The sequence below is a fragment of the Plutella xylostella genome, chromosome 17 (genome assembly GCF_932276165.1).
Source record: "Plutella xylostella chromosome 17, ilPluXylo3.1, whole genome shotgun sequence".
Lineage (NCBI taxonomy): Eukaryota > Metazoa > Arthropoda > Insecta > Lepidoptera > Plutellidae > Plutella > Plutella xylostella.
Window position 1 is genome coordinate 3,472,285 of NC_063997.1, and position 18,784 is coordinate 3,491,068.

The 18,784-nt window shown below is 37.7% G+C and overlaps 1 protein-coding gene across 3 annotated transcripts in view; it reads left to right on the forward strand.

Annotated features, from left to right (window-relative positions):
• The window catches only part of LOC105384326 (protein winged eye), a 78,264-nt gene that overhangs the window by 18,725 nt on the left and 40,755 nt on the right, over window positions 1–18,784 (forward strand). Inside the window, exon 1 of one of the 3 annotated variants that reach the window (XM_048626960.1) lies at window positions 7,088–7,110. The exons of the other annotated variants lie outside the window; for them this stretch is intronic. The gene's annotated coding sequence lies outside the window, so the exon portion shown is untranslated. Of the gene's footprint in view, window positions 1–7,087; window positions 7,111–18,784 lie in introns of those variants that run through there. 3 annotated transcript variants of the gene reach the window in all.

The window sequence follows — 18,784 nt, forward strand, 5'->3', positions numbered from 1 at the left end:
GTGGACTGGTTAGTTACTGGAGGTATAATAGCTGTGCCGTGAGTCGTGTGTCCCGGGATCTTTCAGCAGAAGCAGATATTTTTCTGGCCGGTAATGATTGGATGCGATTTATTAATTAATTAATTAAATTCATTTATTTCAGATAACTTGATCCATATTCAGTACATGTCATAAAATTCAATAAACAAAAAAAAAAAAAACAATACATACATACTTTATATCTTTCCGCATCCAATCATTACCTTGGCGTGCTTTTGGAGAGGCCTACGTCCATCAGTAGATGGCTGATGATGATGAAATATTTTTCAGTTCTTAATGTGTTGTATGACAATTCGCATGCCAAGCGTGGATTATATGTTGGAGTAGAATGCTGCAGCGGAGGTGTGTGTGATGAACCTATTTTATTATTTTGCTACTTGTCTATTTCTCTCTATATTGAGCGGGGCGTCACTGGCACAGGTTTCTTTTAACTTACAAGTGAAGCTCTAGTCGCTACTTTGTTTATTTATTTATTTATACTTTTATTGCACAGTATACAAAAGTATTTATCTACAATCAGGTGGACTTAATGCTTAAAGCATTTTCTACCAGTCAACCTGCAGGATCTTTGTTACAGAATATTCTAGAAAGAAAATAAACCATTTATATTTCTAAGAGATGGTGGTACGGGCACTGAAATGCGATAAGCTGCGTGAATTCAACCCGGCGCGTTCCGAGTTTGAAATTCGAATTGAAATGACGGTTTAGATTTTAGGCTGCCGGTTGTCGGTTGTCGCCAACAGTTTGTGGTGAACTGTGATAGGGTAACGGGAGTGCGTGATTCTGATACTGTTTGGCTAGCTAGTAACACACTCACGTGCAAAGAAATAGTTCCACTTACAAAATTCAGACACCAAATGGCCCCAATTTTATAAAATAGAAATTTGAGCAAAATGTTTATTTTATAGTTGGTTATATTCTAATGCGTTGTTAAATGTACTTAATTATTGCAGAAAGCATCATTAAGTTAGTTTTTTTTTTCGTTTAGGAGTAATTTGGTGATTTTCTCAATGGAACTTTTTCATTGCCCGTGAGTGTATAAACAGTTATTTTATAAAGTAATTCGATATTTGTGCTGCAAGCAGTGCAAGCTAGATATAAACAAATATTGTCGATGTCTTATGGTATTGTTTGGCTGCCGCTGAAATGCCTTTTGCTATACTTTGAAACTACAGTTAGGTAGTTGAAATTCTGCATTTCATCACTTAGACTTTGTCGACGATAAATAAACAAAAACATTCATCAAGCATTGATGCGTGAAGTTAGCGCTTTCAAACTCAAATGCTTTTATTCATCTTATAAATCTCTTTCTGATCAACGTAATTTTTTACAAACTACTACCTTTTGGTAAATCATCAAACCGTAACTGTCCGCTACTGGACATAGGCCTCACCCAAGGAGCACCACAATCCTACCTCCTCAGCCTTCCTCATCCAGTAACTACCGTTGGTCGAACGTCACACGCCACGCTAGCTTGCGTATTCGTAATCTCCACTCAGGAACTCGTATAAAGTTATAGGTATAAAATATATTAATATAAACACTCACACCTTGTACTAATGTACTTCCTTGCGGGGTGCATTGCTGCACCCACTTTTCGCCAGTGTTATATTAGTGCCAATGTAATAGGGGGCGGGCCCATTGCCATTTTACGGGCACATCCAAGACCCGAGAACAAAATATCTGTGTTTAAACAAATATCTGCCCCAGCCGGGAATCCAACCCGGGACCTTCGGCTCAGTAGTCAGGGTCACTAACCACTACGCCATCCGGTGTAATTCCCACAGTTTCCTTGAGGCTTTTCAGGATGTTTGTGAAAGATTTGTTATTTAAACTAATAACAATACGTAAGAAACGTGCCGTAGGCCGAGACTTTCGTATAACAAAGCCGCTGTTTTTCATTTTGCCATTAATTTATCGTCAAAATACAAACGGTAAGTATACTTATCAAACTTAACTTAGTAAAAATAAAAAATCGGAGGAACAGAATAAAGTACTTAAACTTTTCAATTATTTTGTAACTGTTTATGCCCTGCACTATTGAGCGATAGAAACAAACTTATATGTACCTACCATAGTTTATTGGACATGATCCCTCGTTTCTTCTTCCTCGGTGTTCCTCAATCATAAGCTCATTCAATTTTGTAGAAATTAGAACTGAATTTTCTTTGACGTATTTTGCAGACCAGTTTAGCTATTAAGTACTTGTGGCGGACTCATAGCCACTAGTTCAGAGGAAGATCAACAGATGGCGCTCGGAACGCAATACAGAGAAGATGTATGAGAACTATGCAAATTACTATGAAAATCCTGCATCGCGCATTCGAAGTTTCTCACCTACGCTTCAATATATAGAAATCCCCAACGCTAACCGTTGGGCAGCTGCCCGCCAGGCCACACCACCTGGCCTGGTCGGAGGATCCTCCCTTTGCATGGGGATGCTCTACCACCTCCAGCATCTCCATACTGGTGACCCCGTGAAGAACATCAGCGCAGCCTTCTGAAGACCCGCAGAGCAGCCTCCACGCCATCTTCCATCGACTTTCTCTCCTCACCTCAACAGCCGTGCAGCAGAACTCTCAGCAAGCAGCCCCTGGAGCCAACCAGCCAGCATCCGGTCTCAAAGGGCATCATGACCACCAGCATGCAGCGAACGCGCAGGCCTGGTCACACCCTCGACCCACACCAGCAACTTGGCACAGCACCACTGCACTTCGGCCGGTCAGCAAGCAGAGCCATCCTCTCCTGGTCGACGCAGCACTCTGCCACCATGCTCCACTGCAGGCTCATCCCGACTCACCGTGGACATCGCCACTGCAGCATCACCCCGACTCACTGGGGACTCCTCACCGTACTCACAGTCCCGACTCACTGCGGACTACGCGGCACTGGCTGGCAATCAAGACTCTCGGCTGCACTGAAGACAATCGCCCTCCGGTCTCGGTGGGGGAGTGATGTGGCGGACTCATAGCCACTAGTTCAGAGGAAGATCAACAGATGGCGCTCGGAACGCAATACAGAGAAGATGTATGAGAACTATGCAAATTACTATGAAAATCCTACATCGCGCATTCGAAGTTTCTCACCTACGCTTCAATATATAGAAATCCCCAACGCTAACCGTTGGGCAGCTGCCCGCCAGGCCACACCACCCGGCCTGGTCGGAGGATCCTCCCTTTGCATGGGGATGCTCCAACATCTCCAGCATCTCCATATACTTTTATAAGTCACCCTTAGACACAACGGAGTAGAGTAAACTCCCCATTTACAAGTGTACATTTGGTAATTATTATTTTTAGCATACCACACAATCCAGTTCCGCACCCTACAAATACATTACCTAGTGTACCTATAAACCGACGCTGACGTAGGTACAACGGGTCAAAGGTGTCAAGGAGGTCACTCTACCTAACAAAAAAACTAAGTTTCTCACTAAACTCGACTCTGAATCGTAGTATTAAACGTGCCGTTTCCATGTTTGTGAAGCTAGAATATCCTCTGGAACCTCAGTCTGGAACGCATGCGCAGTAAGCACCAAGGTTCAGCTCTCTCCTACTCCTAGTAGTTCTCTCTTCAGTGATATCTGTCCACTGGTTCGAGGCTGGATAGGACGCGCGGTTGTTTGAGACTTGTGAGTTAACATTAGTTCCGTCAGATGTCTGCAATCCTGGTTGTCTAGAACGGGATGCGATAACCTAGAGTAGGTTACGTTACACAATTTAACAGGCATAGATAGGTAGGTAGCTAGGTAGAATTACTTACCTACCTACTAAATTAGAAAAGAGAAAAATCATTTTGCTTTTTTATATAACATGTTACCGTAATCCGTAGGTATACGTATTTCTTTATACATACAGTATTGTTAGTTTAGTATGCATGGCAGTTTTAGAAACACGAGTCTAGCAATTAAGGTAATAAAAGTATAAAGGCGTTTCAAAGATTAGGTTTTATTTTACGAATGGGTAAACCTTTTCATAACCCCAATACATATAAAACTTTATACTACAGCTTCGTAAGGAGCATCTTGGAATTTGGTAGCTCAGTTTGGTATCCTCTTTACGCTAAACATAACGATCGTATTGAAAACTTACAAAACAAATTCCTCAAGTGCCTAGACTATCGTAATCGAAACCAGTTTGACAATTACAAATCTTGCTTGAAAGATACAATGTTCAATCTCTTTGCTCAAGACGTCAAGCAATTGACGCATCTGTACTTTTCAAAATAATACAGGGTCAACTTAACTCACCTCCGTTAGTAGAACGTATAAAATATCGAGTTCCTAGTCTCCGACTTCGAAATAAAAAACATGTTTTGTTTCATATCTCCCGTGCTAGAACAAACTACACCCGAAATTCATTTATTAGACGTGCCTGTAATTTATTATATAATACAAAACTATCGTGTGTCGAAATATTTGGCAATTCTTATGCTGCTTACAAAAGTAAAATCAAACAAATGTTATTTACCCAGGATAGTACATAATAAAAATTTGCTGTGAACTTGTTACTTACCTACTATTATACCATGTTAGTATAGTTATACCTGCTATAAACCTATAGGTATTTTTGTTGCATAAATTGACATAACTAATATGATATTATTTTTTTTTATGTATAAATTCTCACCTATAACTCCATAAATAAATAAGGCGTGTGTGACTACATTTACCTATTAATATAATGTAAACGCAATTAAACTTAAATAATTATTCTTAAATTTAAATGTAAAGATAAGCACTTCAATTGCCTTTCTATATGTGTGTTATCTCTTATTACTTATAGTTAAGTAAAATTACTTACGTTTATAATTAATAAGCTGTTCTGTTAACGCATAGTTTATAAATAATTAGTTAATCTATCTGAACTGTAGGCCTTATTATTTGTGTCAAATGTATTTAATCATTGTTTGTTTGGCTGTTTGTTCAGTTATTAAAATAAATAAAAAATAGAACTTTCCGACTTTATTATTAACACGCAACTTTTAATGTCGTGGTGGCGAACGTGGTGATAGGCTAGTACCGAGTAGGTATTGTAGTACCTATGTAATTACAACTCCATATATATAAATATGTAGATACTATGTGTAGGTCTGTAATAATAATAATAATAATAATAATAACTGTATTATCGGATCTTGGAAATGTAACTTCAAAGCTTTACAAATTAGGTTAGAAGTATCTAGGTACTTATCCTATTTATAAATAAACATAGACATAGCCGTCCTAAGTCCATAGGAGTCCTAACTTTTAACAAGAATATTCCAATAAGGTCTCTCTGAAATGATTAGGTTACCTAAATTCTTATAGGTTTTCCGTAAGTTTTAGCATATTTTTTCCCTGGTCGGTCCGTTGTCCTTGTTTGCGAACTTTCATTAGGCATTAAGCAGGTTAAAGACAAACAATACAATATACAACAATATATCTAAATTTAAGTAGGTAATTTAGAAACCAAACCATTTTTAAATATACATAATTATACAGATAGGTATTCCAGATCAAAAATGTACCCTTAGTACCTTAAAAAGTACCATTTGTCTAATATAGAATTATATGGTGAAAGTGTTTCAGATCCATCCTATGATTTTAGAGTTCATACGAACCAAACATCGACAAATATAAATCTTTCCTCTTTATAATATTAGTGTACACTCTAGAGTACCACCTACTCAAGCGAGTTAAGCAAATTAAGTGAGTAATGTACGTAATAAGAGGACAGCATAATAATAACGTGTAACAAAGTAACACATCTGTTTTCTTGTTTATTTTGTTCGTTCGCTTATTGGGCGGTTGCCAGACGCCACACGTGATAGTCAGGGAGTACATTTTTATGGAATTCGGCCTTTCCGTGTTCTACGAGTATAGTGACTGGATTCGTGGTATTCTGGATTAGGCTTAGAGCCTGGTAACGCTAACAATACAACGGAGACAAGTGCCAACACCAAATCGTTTATTCTTTGTTATTTATGACACATACTAGTCACATCAGTTAAAGAAAAAATAATCTTCAGCTCCAATTTCACAATAGTCGACTAGATCGTAACCAGGGATTGTTTCATCAATTATATGTCATCTCCGTATTATTATTATATTCTTGACAGATGTGTCAAAAGTCAACCAATAATCCCTGGTTATGCTCTAACCCACCATGGCGAAATTAGCACTCAATCTTTAACCCGTTGTTTAAAATTGTTAGACTCTACCAATTTCCGATTCGTCGTATATTCCAGATTAACAAAATCAAATATATATGTCGCAGGCATCTGGTTTAATCTCCTGTTTGATTGAACCGCTAGCCCGTTCATTGGATGACGCTACTCAGTTGAATGACTACAGAACAACTCGTCAAGTGGTTGACTGTAACGTCCAACGTCTTGACTGAACGTTATTCAGCGAAGTCGTTAAATGGGATATAGTATAGCAACTTTGTAATTTCTGGTTAGGATGAACATGACCAGACAAGAGTCAACAAAAAGACTATGTTACAAAGCTCTCATCTCACAAATTAACTAAACAATAGCAATAAACGTACCTTGATATTGTTTTTCATAATTATCCAGTTTCAGCACATTTTTTTCTTTGAAACTATCCGCCGGCGGTGTAATAATAGGTAAATCCATGTTGTCACCTTGTCACACTATTTTAACATAAATAACGTACTTTAAAGCTAATTTATTTGCAAAAAATAACAATACAAGTGCTTTTTGTGTCAGCTGTTCGCTGTTAGACGCCATATTTGTTTTATTCACCACCTGACTGATTTTAAGTCCGCTAACTAGTTGGACGTTTTGTGACGCTTGTACAATCAACGTTCGGCCTAGTCATACAACTGAATAGCGTCATCCAATGAACGGGCTAGCGGTTCAATCAAACAGAAGATTAAACCAGATGCCTGCGACATATATACTTAATAATATTTTTTCGTCTCAATACCACTTGTCTGCCATATATATATACAAAATTATCGGAATGTTTAAGTTTCTTAATTTTGCTAGCACTAAATGTGTTGTTTATTTTGTTTCAGGTATAGCTTCTGCCGTTTTTACTGATGGAGTCTAAAGAATTAATAATCAGTAAGTTTTACTAGCATTACATATCAAATATGTATAAACACTCCACATTTGTAAAATGAAATATTCTATACTCGAAGTAAAATTTTACAATGATTTGTCGATCGTCCAATGTGATTGTTTATGAAATGGTCTACATGTGAGTATACCATTTCATAAAGGCATGGTTACTGAGAAGGAGAAATGGCGAAATAAATTCCTCGAGCATCTTTTTAACTTATTGCTTACATCCAGTACAAGTTACTATTAAAGCAATCTGTGACAAGCTCCAATTTTCTAACAGCTCAGACAGAAACCGTTCGCTATACAGCCATTCACGAAAGATGACAAAAAATTACAAATAAATATACGTAGCGAATGTTTACGTCTTCGTTGCACGCTGTATTTATAAAAAAGAAGTAACATATAAATATAATAATATCACTTATTGGTGAATTAGACTCTACCGCACCGTTCGAAGAGAATAGATAGCTAAAAATACCTACTGTCAGTTGAGAACGTGACGTTACGCAGAACTTTAATATGAAATGCTGCCCTGTGATTGGGTGAATAGTCGTCGAGTGACTTTAAGTTCATGCTTAGGTATATACGAGTATTTACTCCAGTGAGAAACTGGCCCTAAGTCCACGTTTCAACGCAAGTCACTACGCAGCCGCAGCCGTAAAACGTAATGGCCTATTCGACAAAATTCCTGAGTCTAGCAGACGCATGCCATCTCGGAACGTTACTGATTTATATACCTAACTACGCTTCATGTTATTAACTATTCTTTGTGCCTTCTATAGTTTTTTTTTTTAACCAACGAGTAGGTACTGATTGTGTCTCTCGTACATTCCGATTCCGATATTTACAGAGTGAGATAGGTAATTTTTATAACCAATAGCCAATCAGTAAAACAATTTCTGTAAAAAATTGACTATATCACTCGTCAGTTGAACATAATTATGGAAACTGGGGGTATACTTACCTCTTGTGTTGCCTGTACTTACAAGTAACTAAAAACAATGCCCATTAAACTGCATTAATAAGTAGGCGGCCTAATCGTTAACTTTTTTTGCTCGTTCGTGAGGTGAATTCTAGAGACTATAATATTATCCAAAGTCTGTTTTTTAATCTCAGATACTAAATTGACAGATTCTATACGGCTCATCAACAGTCGTTTGTCTTGTTGTATGTTTTATCAAACTCAGCAAAACCGTTCAAAATCTATGCGCTGACTAGTTGGTTGGTTTTTGGCTTTAAGATTACTTTGTGTGTACTGTGGAACTCAACATCTGATATAATTTACGCTTGTTATTTATTACATGGAAGTCGTTTATCTAGGTTATTTATTACAAGTGTGTCGTGTTTAGTTTACTACTCGTTGACACGTCCACGTTAAAACTGCGAATAACTATATTTATCCTTCAGTGATTATCCCGTTGAAACACGGTGGTCATAAAAAGGAATACACTCCCATCAATATGTATGCATTTAATTATGTATATTTGACTACTCTTTTCGAGTTTATCTTGTTACCGCGATGTTATTGAAGCGGCTGAAATCCTAAACCTAACTAATATTATAAATGCGAAAGTAAGTGTGTCTGTCTGTCTATTACTCTTTCATGCCAAAACTACTGAATGAAATTTGATATACATATGGTCTGGACTCTGAGAAAGAACATAGGCTACTTTTTATCAACGAAGTAGAAATTATATTACGTAGGATTAGATAGGAGTTTCACACTAGCGAAAACGATGTTGTGGAGTGCTGCTGGTGCTCAGTTGAACACGACTCTATCTCGCGTTGCTATCTCTTATCTCGCTCTCGATTGCCTGACAGTTCTGCGATACTTAGCATGTCGCTATGAGTAGCCCTCGTATGTGATCGAAAAGAAGGACTTTAAAGCTATAGAATATCGTAAGCTAGAATGATGGATGGGTGACGCTTGGTGGCAAAATATAGTTGGGGAGTGGATCAGACGATCCCTTATGGGTCGATTACACCTAACGAGTACAGTGCGCAGTGGCGAGTCAGTGTCCTCGGCCCACTCGGTCACTTGCTACTCGTACCCGTTAATTGGTCGAGGGTCGGCCGAGGATACTGTCTTGCCACTGTACTCGTTAGGTGTAATCGACCCATTAGGACTATTATTGATTAGGCTTACTTCATATTACATCGCTTCAGGGGTTCCAATACCTTAGGCAGGACATGCCTAAGCCTAAATGGAAGCAAAATTAGCATAATACGGCAGACTTATAAAAGTCCTTGATTAAACTGATGACGTTACCATTACGTCTGCCATTAAACAGGTTGTACACTCCAAGCCAGGTATTAGGGTGTATAAAGAGTAATTGCATGGGAGACAACTGCAGGATACCACAGGAATAGCATGTGAATACGCCTCAGGGTTTCTGATTAGAGCTTTGGAAAGGAAACATCACAACTTTGTAGTTTGTGCCCAAGATCTTACACTCACGATCAATAAAAAAGTTCCAATTTCTAAATACTGACACCAAATAGCCCCATTTTCAATAATGCAGAAGGCGTCATTTAGCTATTCTTTTCTGTGCTATTGTTTTCGGATCTTTATCATTGATATGAGGCGTAGCTCGAAGTCTTAAAATCTACAAAAGAGACTGAAACTTAAACTCGTGCGAATAAGGGTAACAGTAAGGTACCTACCTAAGAACCTACTCTAGATCAAGACTAAGTCGACCAGACAAGGAGGAGTCTAGCCGAAGCGGACCGGAATGTTTCCCACATAGCGCGAACAATACAATACTAGAGGTAGGTATATCTAGTATAGGGTAGTATAGGCACATTAGGCACCATTGCTTCTTGAGATGAGATACCCTCGATGTCAGTTAATAATCGTAAATCAAATCTTAAAATCCTTCCAATATATCTGTAGTTTTCAAAGAAATGTGTCGAATTTGACTCAAGAAAGCAGTGTGATCAATGAAATATCGCTTTATGAAATAAGAACATGAATAATAGATGAAGTGCAGGTATTCTATCAATACTAGCCAGATTCAGCCCACAGTTCGTGCTTTGTGGGTAAAAGCCCTGCTTTTCTTCGCTCGTCTTCGTCATAGGTATATTTAGGTTTTGATCCGAAGGGTTTAAACTTTAACATTAGGTATATTAGCTCGAAATGAATTCTGCACATGCAGATTCTTCTTTTCATTCAATTGAAATATGTAGGTACATACATCGGTAATATCGGTATGTATCCTGCCTTCCGACTAATGCTAAAATCTGTACTGATGTGGCGATAGACATTACGAGAATCAGTATCAATCGTTCTGTTATTTAGACTTTTGACGGCATACTCAATAATTTTGTATCGCATACTTTGCATAATACATAACATTTAAAACAAAACTACGCAAGAAAAAAACTAGACAGTAAGTAAATGTGATTCCATAGAACAGAAATGGCAGGGTACCAGGATAGCAAGAAGTCGAGGAGGTGTGTTTTACATGTCTCCCGGTGACAGGCTCCCGGGCCGCGGGCGAGGAAATGTGTAATTTGTGCAGCTGCTAACTGTAGCTACAGTATATTCAATGAATTTTAATACTTACCTTCGCCGACGTAGTACCGCCGACGTGATTAGATTCGCCTGTCGCGGCCGGCGTCTGCTATTATGCCTTTACAACAGTTCAAGATGGAACTAATCAGTGTGGCTGTTTTCTGTTCATGCGAGCCTGGTGTATTAAACATAGTCGAAAACTGACATTTGTCTTTTCGTAATCATTCGATCCTAGTAATATTATAAACGTCTAAAATTGAAATTATGGATGTTGTTTTCAGGAGAAAACGGCTGGAGCAGGGTACCTACATGAAATTAGGAATACCATATAGGCTACTTATTATCCCGGAATACTAATGGATAAACAGGTTTACTGTGTGTGTAGTATTAGTATTGAACCATAATCTAGTGTATTTACTTCTATATAACAGTGGAATGCCGTACCCCCCATTTATATTAGTTAGAGGCATATAAATAATATAATATTTGCCTCGGCTAAAGTGGGTAACTTACGCGACATAATAATACCTACCTACTTATCTACATAATGTTCTTATTATTCGTTCATTCACAAAGGTAGGTAGGTATCTTGCTGATTCATACAAAACAATGACTGAATCGTGAAACCTCGTCTGTACACAACTCAGTATATCTACCTGTTTTGTTAGTATAAATTTTGCTGATTTCTGTAATACCAGATTTTTGTAGACGAATGAAATTTTAAAACACATGTGCATTGTGCATTTATTAATTACCTACTTACTAAATTAAATTCATTTATTTCAGTTAACTCGACCCATACCCATACGGTACAAATTTTGGTTTCTTGAAATATCTAGCTTTTACGATTGTTCAAATGTAGCGGTATAAGAAAAGTATCTGGCCGTACAGTACGAGTTAATACGTTTTATTGTAATACTAGCTGTTCCCGCGAGCTTCGCTTCGCCTTAAAAAGTTTTCCCGTGGGAATTCCGGGATAAAAGGTAGCCTATGTTCTTTCTCAGGGTCTAGACCATATGTATACCAAATTTCATTCAAATCCGTTCAGTAGTTTTGCCGTGAAAGAGTAACAGACAGACACAGTTACTTTCGGATTTATAATATTATATATTAGGATTAGGATTAGGATTAGGATTGTACAAGAAACACCTCTTAGTTAGTTAGTTACGTTAATCGTAAGATTTAAACTTGACCAGCAAATTGTAACACGTGAGTGCTTCCACAGTACCAAATTCAATAAAGGCGAAACTCAATTTATTTCCAGTTAGGCAGCCAATGGCGAGCCCGCGCTGAGTTCAATGGTGAAAATTGATACCGTTGACGGCAGCCGGCGAAAAAAGTTATCCAGAAAAGTGCTATTCGGTATTTACTGGCCAGCTTGGCTTTTTGTTGTTACTCTTTCACGTTTTAGCCTTTTGGACAGTTGACACTATGCAGCAGACCACTATGCAGTATGCACTAGCCGCTACAATTGTAAATATAGGTATAGATAGACAGAAGTTTGCTTATTGATATGATGGGAATTCTATTCCATGAGCTTATACCATTTTTCCGTTTTCATTTTTTTTGGTTCATTTCGAGTATATTGTAGATATGGTAGGTCACGGCCGGGATTCAAATCCCAATCTATATCGTAATAAGCGGGTGTGAAACCACTGAACCACAAACTCTGAAGCTATTTCGCTCAAAATCGGTCTTCTAGTCATTGCAGCTCGTTTAATACATATTGTGCGAATGGTTCTTTTCGCCATTTGTTTGTACTTAACGTAATCATTGCCTACCATGCTGGTGCATACGTACCTACCTAGGTATATTAAATTTGTCAATCCAAAAGGGAAGCCGCTGGGAATAGTGTTATACAGACTCTTTGCAACAAATACCTGCTAGAACCACTATATTGTAGAAATATCTAGTGACATATTCTCTGTTCTACTTTTAGCCTGCATAGTGCACAATCCTAATCCTAATCCTAACTAATATTATAAATGCGAAAGTAACTGTGTCTGTCTGTCTGTCTTTCTGTCTGTCTGTCTGTCTGTCTGTCTGTTACTCTTTCACGACAAAACTACTGAACGGATTTGAATGAAATTTGGTATACATATGGTCTAGACCCTGGGAAAGAACATAGGCTACTTTTTATCCCGGAATTCCCACGGGAAAACTTTTTAAGTCGAAGCGAAGCGCGCGGGAACAGCTAGTACTGTATAAATCGCTATAGGTATAGCATGAATTTCAGTTTGCAGGTCACGGGATCGATGGCCGGTGCATTTTTTATGCAAACGCCCGCCCGGCCCCTTTGCTAAGTCCCGAATGCTCATTTAATGCATGTAGCATATACTTTACCCGCCACATATGTAGCTCTTGCATATAGCATGATAATAATATAGGTGGTGCTTCTATAGATCTCTTGAATGCGTATCTTATTATGGTTTTTTGTGTTTAATCTGTCGGCTGCTGATCTACTTACTGATGATTATTGACAAATATTGTACGACTAACCTAACATATAATAGGGTCAAAAACGAAATAACTACTTGTACCTATAGTCCAGTCAATAAATTACTCAAAATGAGGTGTAGAGTGCGTGAGCAGGTATCTAAGCGATTCCTTCAGAAACTTGTTCAGGGGGCTTAGGTTGTTAACATACCAAAAGTCCTGACTCCTAGGTGATGAGCGGGGGGGAGGAGGGTTGGATAAAGGTACGAATTTTTGGTTTTTAGCTTATATCTCGAAAACGGTGCATCGGAGAGAAATATTTTCAGCTAATGAAATGAAGTTCTTAAAATTATCTAAAACTTTTATATCATATGTTTTTTTTGTAATTCCTAACCGTTTTCGAACTATTAGTACCCTCGGCTTCTTCCTACCAGCTATTACCTTAGGCAACTTCACGTTACCTAATGGAATCGCTTACTCCTGTCTTCCTATTAGTCAAAGGATTTCTCATGCCTGTTGCTTTTATTTTTAATCTCCTACTAAACGCCAGCCCTTGACATAATATAGCTAACACGCGATAGCAACCCGCAGACTCGGCGTAGTATGAGAAATGCATCGCAGCGGGCAATCCGATCAATTCTGCCTGACACTCCCGCTGTATTCTGTAGCTCTATGAGATCCTAGTACAATTTTGCAGTGGCCCACAAATATTTCTAGTCTTACGTCGCGTCGGAATAAAAAAAGCTGCTGTCGATTGAAAATCAGTGAGGTCGAACATGATAAAAATTTTGGTTCATAAATAAACTAATTAGGTAAGAATCAATGCTTGGCTAGTGTTCCGAAAAAAAAAGTGTTTTTTTTATCTGCTAAGAACATAATTATAGTTTTCATTGAGTTTCTATTTCAAGCATCTATTTTGTGACTTTGGTCCTTATAGTCCTCATCTCATATTGCATTGTTACATTTCGTAATACTGATAACTCTGACAGACGCATTAGACAAACATTTGCTATCCAGAATACCCCACCCCATGTCAGGTAACAGATTTGGTTCCCGGAATCACCTACCTAAACACCAGGTAGCGTCCTTCGTCAAGCAAAAAAAGTAAGCGTTTTATAATTCATTTTTTATTCGTCTTTTCCGAAGCTTTTTTCTTGATATCTCACGGCTCACAGCGTTTTAAATCGAATGTAGTGGAGATAATTTTAATTGGTTATTAAGAATTAAGTTATTTGTTATGGCAAATCTTTAACTGTAGGTACTTATACAAATATACCTCTGTGTAAATCGATGTGGCTAAAAAGTGATGCTAGCGAAACTGATTAATATCATAATAACTCACGGGCAATGAAAAAGTTCCAGTGCGAAAATCAAAAAATTACTTCTACACGGTAAAAACTAGCTTTACGACGCCGTCTGCAATATTGAAGTACATTCAGCATATTATCTGTCTACTACTACTATAAAACTATTGAGAAAGTTAGTTTAGAGTGGAACGTTTTCATTGCCCGTGAGTGTAGAATAAATATAATTTAGCACATCTAGATATGTGAACCGACCAACCCGCAGTGGACCAGCGTGGTGGGCAATGGTCCAAGCTTAGGAAGGCAGTTTAGACCTTGGGGATATGCACAAAGGTTCCATTCGAGAGAGCCAGGTGCAGGTACTGACACCCCCACAGAGAATAGAATAGAATAGAATAGAGTAGAATAGAGTGTAGAATAAAAGAAAATTTATAATAGAATACCCCCTTGTGGGATGTATTGTCATAAAAATCCTTGAAAAATCTATAGTTAAAATGGTTTTTCAAGAAAAAACGTGAATCGAATTAACTTTGATTTTAATAGTCCCACGTCTAAAGTAGGTCCTCCATAGAAAAAGGATAATCTAAATCAGAAGCATATCAGAAGTTATCGCGTAACGTACAAAAAAGTATCGTCTATTTTTGTTTGCTATTTAGGTAAGGGTAATTTACCTTCCAATTAAATAAGAAAAGAAGTGTCAGAATCGATCAATCTTGGCGCCAACACACACCATTTTAGTGTAAAATTTCCACTTAAACACATAAAATATAGCATACGACTCCCAGTTTCGAGATCTTCTTAGCTTGCGGTGACAAACTAAAGCTGAACAAGGGTTGGCGCGGTGGTCAGAGTATTATCCAATCAGATCAGAGGGCCTGCCACGGGCTAACGTGGCAATTCGATACTGTTTTCGATACTACACCAACATAATATATGGAAAAAGCACAGCGCTAAAGTCGTCACTTTTTGAACTAACAAATTTGCCTTACATTTTGACAGTGACAGTTGACGATACGCAACGTAAACGGAGGTTCGAAAATCTTATAATTGCTCACGGCAATGACTGACTGAGTCGCGAGCACAAGTTTCGAACCTCCGTTAACGTTGCGTATCGTCAACTGTCAAAATGTAAGGCAAAGTTAGTTCCAAAAGTGACATTTGTTTTTTCCATATGTTAGGTGTAATTTCACCAAAGGCTAAACGTATTTAGTAGCCTGTCATACGTCTGTCAGTTAGTACAAAATGTATATAAAATTTGATTTAAATACGTTTAGCGTTTGGTAAAAGTGACCCTTCGTGTAGATTCGAAAATAGTATCGAATCCAGTGCTCGCTGCACTGCTCAGTTTTCGCAGGTCGTAAAGCCTCTACTACGGGTTTTGCTATTTTCGAAAAAGATTTTCTGTCACAAAGTCAAATGTTTTTAATCATCGTATAAATATAAAATTTTCTGATGAACATCAATTTTTACAAACTACTCTCCATTCGGATAAGGGGCTCTTTCTGTTTTAGAAGAACGGACTCACTGCAATCAAATCAAGGTCTGTTTGTCAAAAGATTCATGATAGTTTTCGACAAACTATAAAACTTGAAGATACATACATTATTGACACGTCTCATTGAGAGGCTCCCCATTTTTTGGGATAAAAACGTAGCAATAATTTGATAAATCTACTCGTAGGTACTAGGTTATCATAACTGTGTAGTTTGTGTAGGTAAGGAAGGGAAGGTAGAGAGAGGCGGCAGGAAGCCCTAAATAAACACACAATTATGTATAATCCCACTCCACTCCGCCGTGTCTGAAAAACATGTCTGGAGCGTCAGCAACGGTCGCGTAGCCATTTTAATTTCGCTATTGTGTCATTTGTTTGCTATCTATATATATCTTCTAGCGTTTTATATTTAAATTTACACTAGACTAATTAAGTACTTGACTGTTACCAATGGAGTTTGTATATTATTGTGATGGTAATACGATAAGTTGTTATATGTTTTCGTCAAATCGTAAGTTTTGATTTATTGTTCTACATTATCCCTATAATGAGTCCTAAAATTTATTAATCATGTTTTTTGCTATCAGTACAATACTGCTCGTGGCTTTTGCAGTAAGAGAAGTTATGATCTTAGCGAACACTCTCGCTAAAGGTAACAGAATATACGCAGTTCTGGTCCCTGTTACTTTAGATACTGGGTGCATTTCGCAGTGAACATTAAAAGTGCAGATTTATCATAAGTCTGCGTGGACGTAGGTAAAAGCTGATAGTGAATGGGGCCTGCTACAACCACAATATGGGCGAATTTTGAATGAAACATTCAATGGACAATATAAGACCAAATTCTTTGTTTCGTCACCCATTGCAACAGACAAAAGGTTTTTGTAAGTGTTTAAAATAAATATAATCGGGCTGAATATGAATTATTTACTATAAAATTGACTAACTTATAATGCTTATGTGCTCAATATTTTACATAAGGTTTGTCACGCAAGAAGCAAAAGACCGTTTTAATCTCAATTAACAGCTAAATTAAAAAAGTAATAAAAATATACGACTATAAGCTGTAATAACTAACCTGCTTTTGATTGGATTTTTCTCTTTGATTACGGTGCAAACTACTAAAGCTGATACGTACAGGGGGAAGTACCAAATGGTAATTGATGCTTCAAAAGTGACATTATTTATTCAGAGAACTGGCTAATGGGGAAACTAAAGTGTGCATCGTTAGTGAAATTTCATATCAAAACTATACATATAAAAATACTGTTTTTAAAAGCACTTAGTAGAGTTAAATTAAACAACACACATTAACAATACGCACCAGGGTACCCTTTTTATTAGTTTTGTTCAATCTTCTAATGAGCGGTACTCACAAAACCACTTTTCACCCGACACGGGATAAGAATTAAGATTACACAATATACCAGGATTCCATGGATGCGCTGGGGTCAGAGGGTGACTGAGGGTGCTGCCTGGCAACCCCCGCAACTCATCTAACCATCTACCCTCAGAGCTTGAAATCCGGTGTAAGCATTTTCTACGTTGTCCTCCGATAAAACAGATCTTTTAAAAATAGACTCTGTGGTACTGATTAAAGGAACAAAGTCATGCGATGTTTGTGCCTTTCGGAGGACAGTACTTGTATAGCGAAAGACTACCCTGAATTCTGAGGGGAGGATGCTGGGAGACGTATCAACTTATGTTGTCCTGGTAAAAACAAAATGTTATTGCAATAATAATTTGCAGGAAAATCATATTTCGTTTCGGGTTATTTGCGATTTAGGTGATGTGTTGTTTCAATGGAAAACGCCAGGCTGGGTGGTTTTGATTTTTTTAATTAATCTGAAATTGATGTAGTTTTATTGTCAAACCGCATGTTATAATTTTTAATCCCTTTTTAGTATCGACCTGACTGCAGGTCAAACAATATAAAACGTAGTATGAATCCACTATGTCTGAATGGAAATTAAACAGGGTGTTATTTTAACATCAAATAAATTACAATACTTATCGCAAACTCACTTTTTTTTAAATTAAATGTCCATATTGTGTTCCAAAATCTATTTATTTTACGTAAAGGTTAGTTTAACTGTTGAATTTGATTGCTAAAAAATAGGGCGACCATGTATGACCGTTTTCTAAATCAATTCCTTTGTGTTACCCATTCTTTCAATGTATTATAAGTTCTACGATCTTATGGACACCCTACAAATACCCAGTAGGAATAAAATTGTAATAATGGTGGGACCGCGTGCTGTCATCAAATATATTACAACAAGGGTGACCATAGCTTCAATATACGGGCGGAAACGGGCAAGGAGGGTGCCCGGTAAAATCTCATTTCAGAGCTTGCACTTATAAGTTCCTTTGTTGTAAAATTGTGATACATTTTGTGTGCCGAATGGTCGTGTGCACACACGTCTCTTTACAAAAGCAAAATTATAAGTTATTAGAAAATAAATAATGGTTCGATTTTATAGGTACTTCATTATTGACTTTATTCACTGCAGACTCAATTTGAATGGTTATCCCGGCCAAAAACAACCACTTCGTGGCATCTTTATCTATGTAGATAAACGTCGGTATACCACAATCTGCGTAAAATAGTGATGAGTTTTTGACATACGAAATATACAAGTTTATCTAGACCAGATTAAGATGTCATCGCTGGAGGCGGGACCAGAGCTGGCGAAAAATTAAGTCTCGGAGTAGTACTGCCCTCAACATTTATCTCCTTGCATTTAACGTAAGCATTAGGTACATGACAGCTCTCCAAATTTCGTATTCCGTCAAGTAGGAGCAGCCCCCCTCTCGTCTCAAACTCACAGTGTAGACTCCGCTTTACTTGACTCCTGCCAACACAACACACCATTTCTCATATATAATATGTATGTATTATGGTAGTTTTTTACTACAAACCGCAGT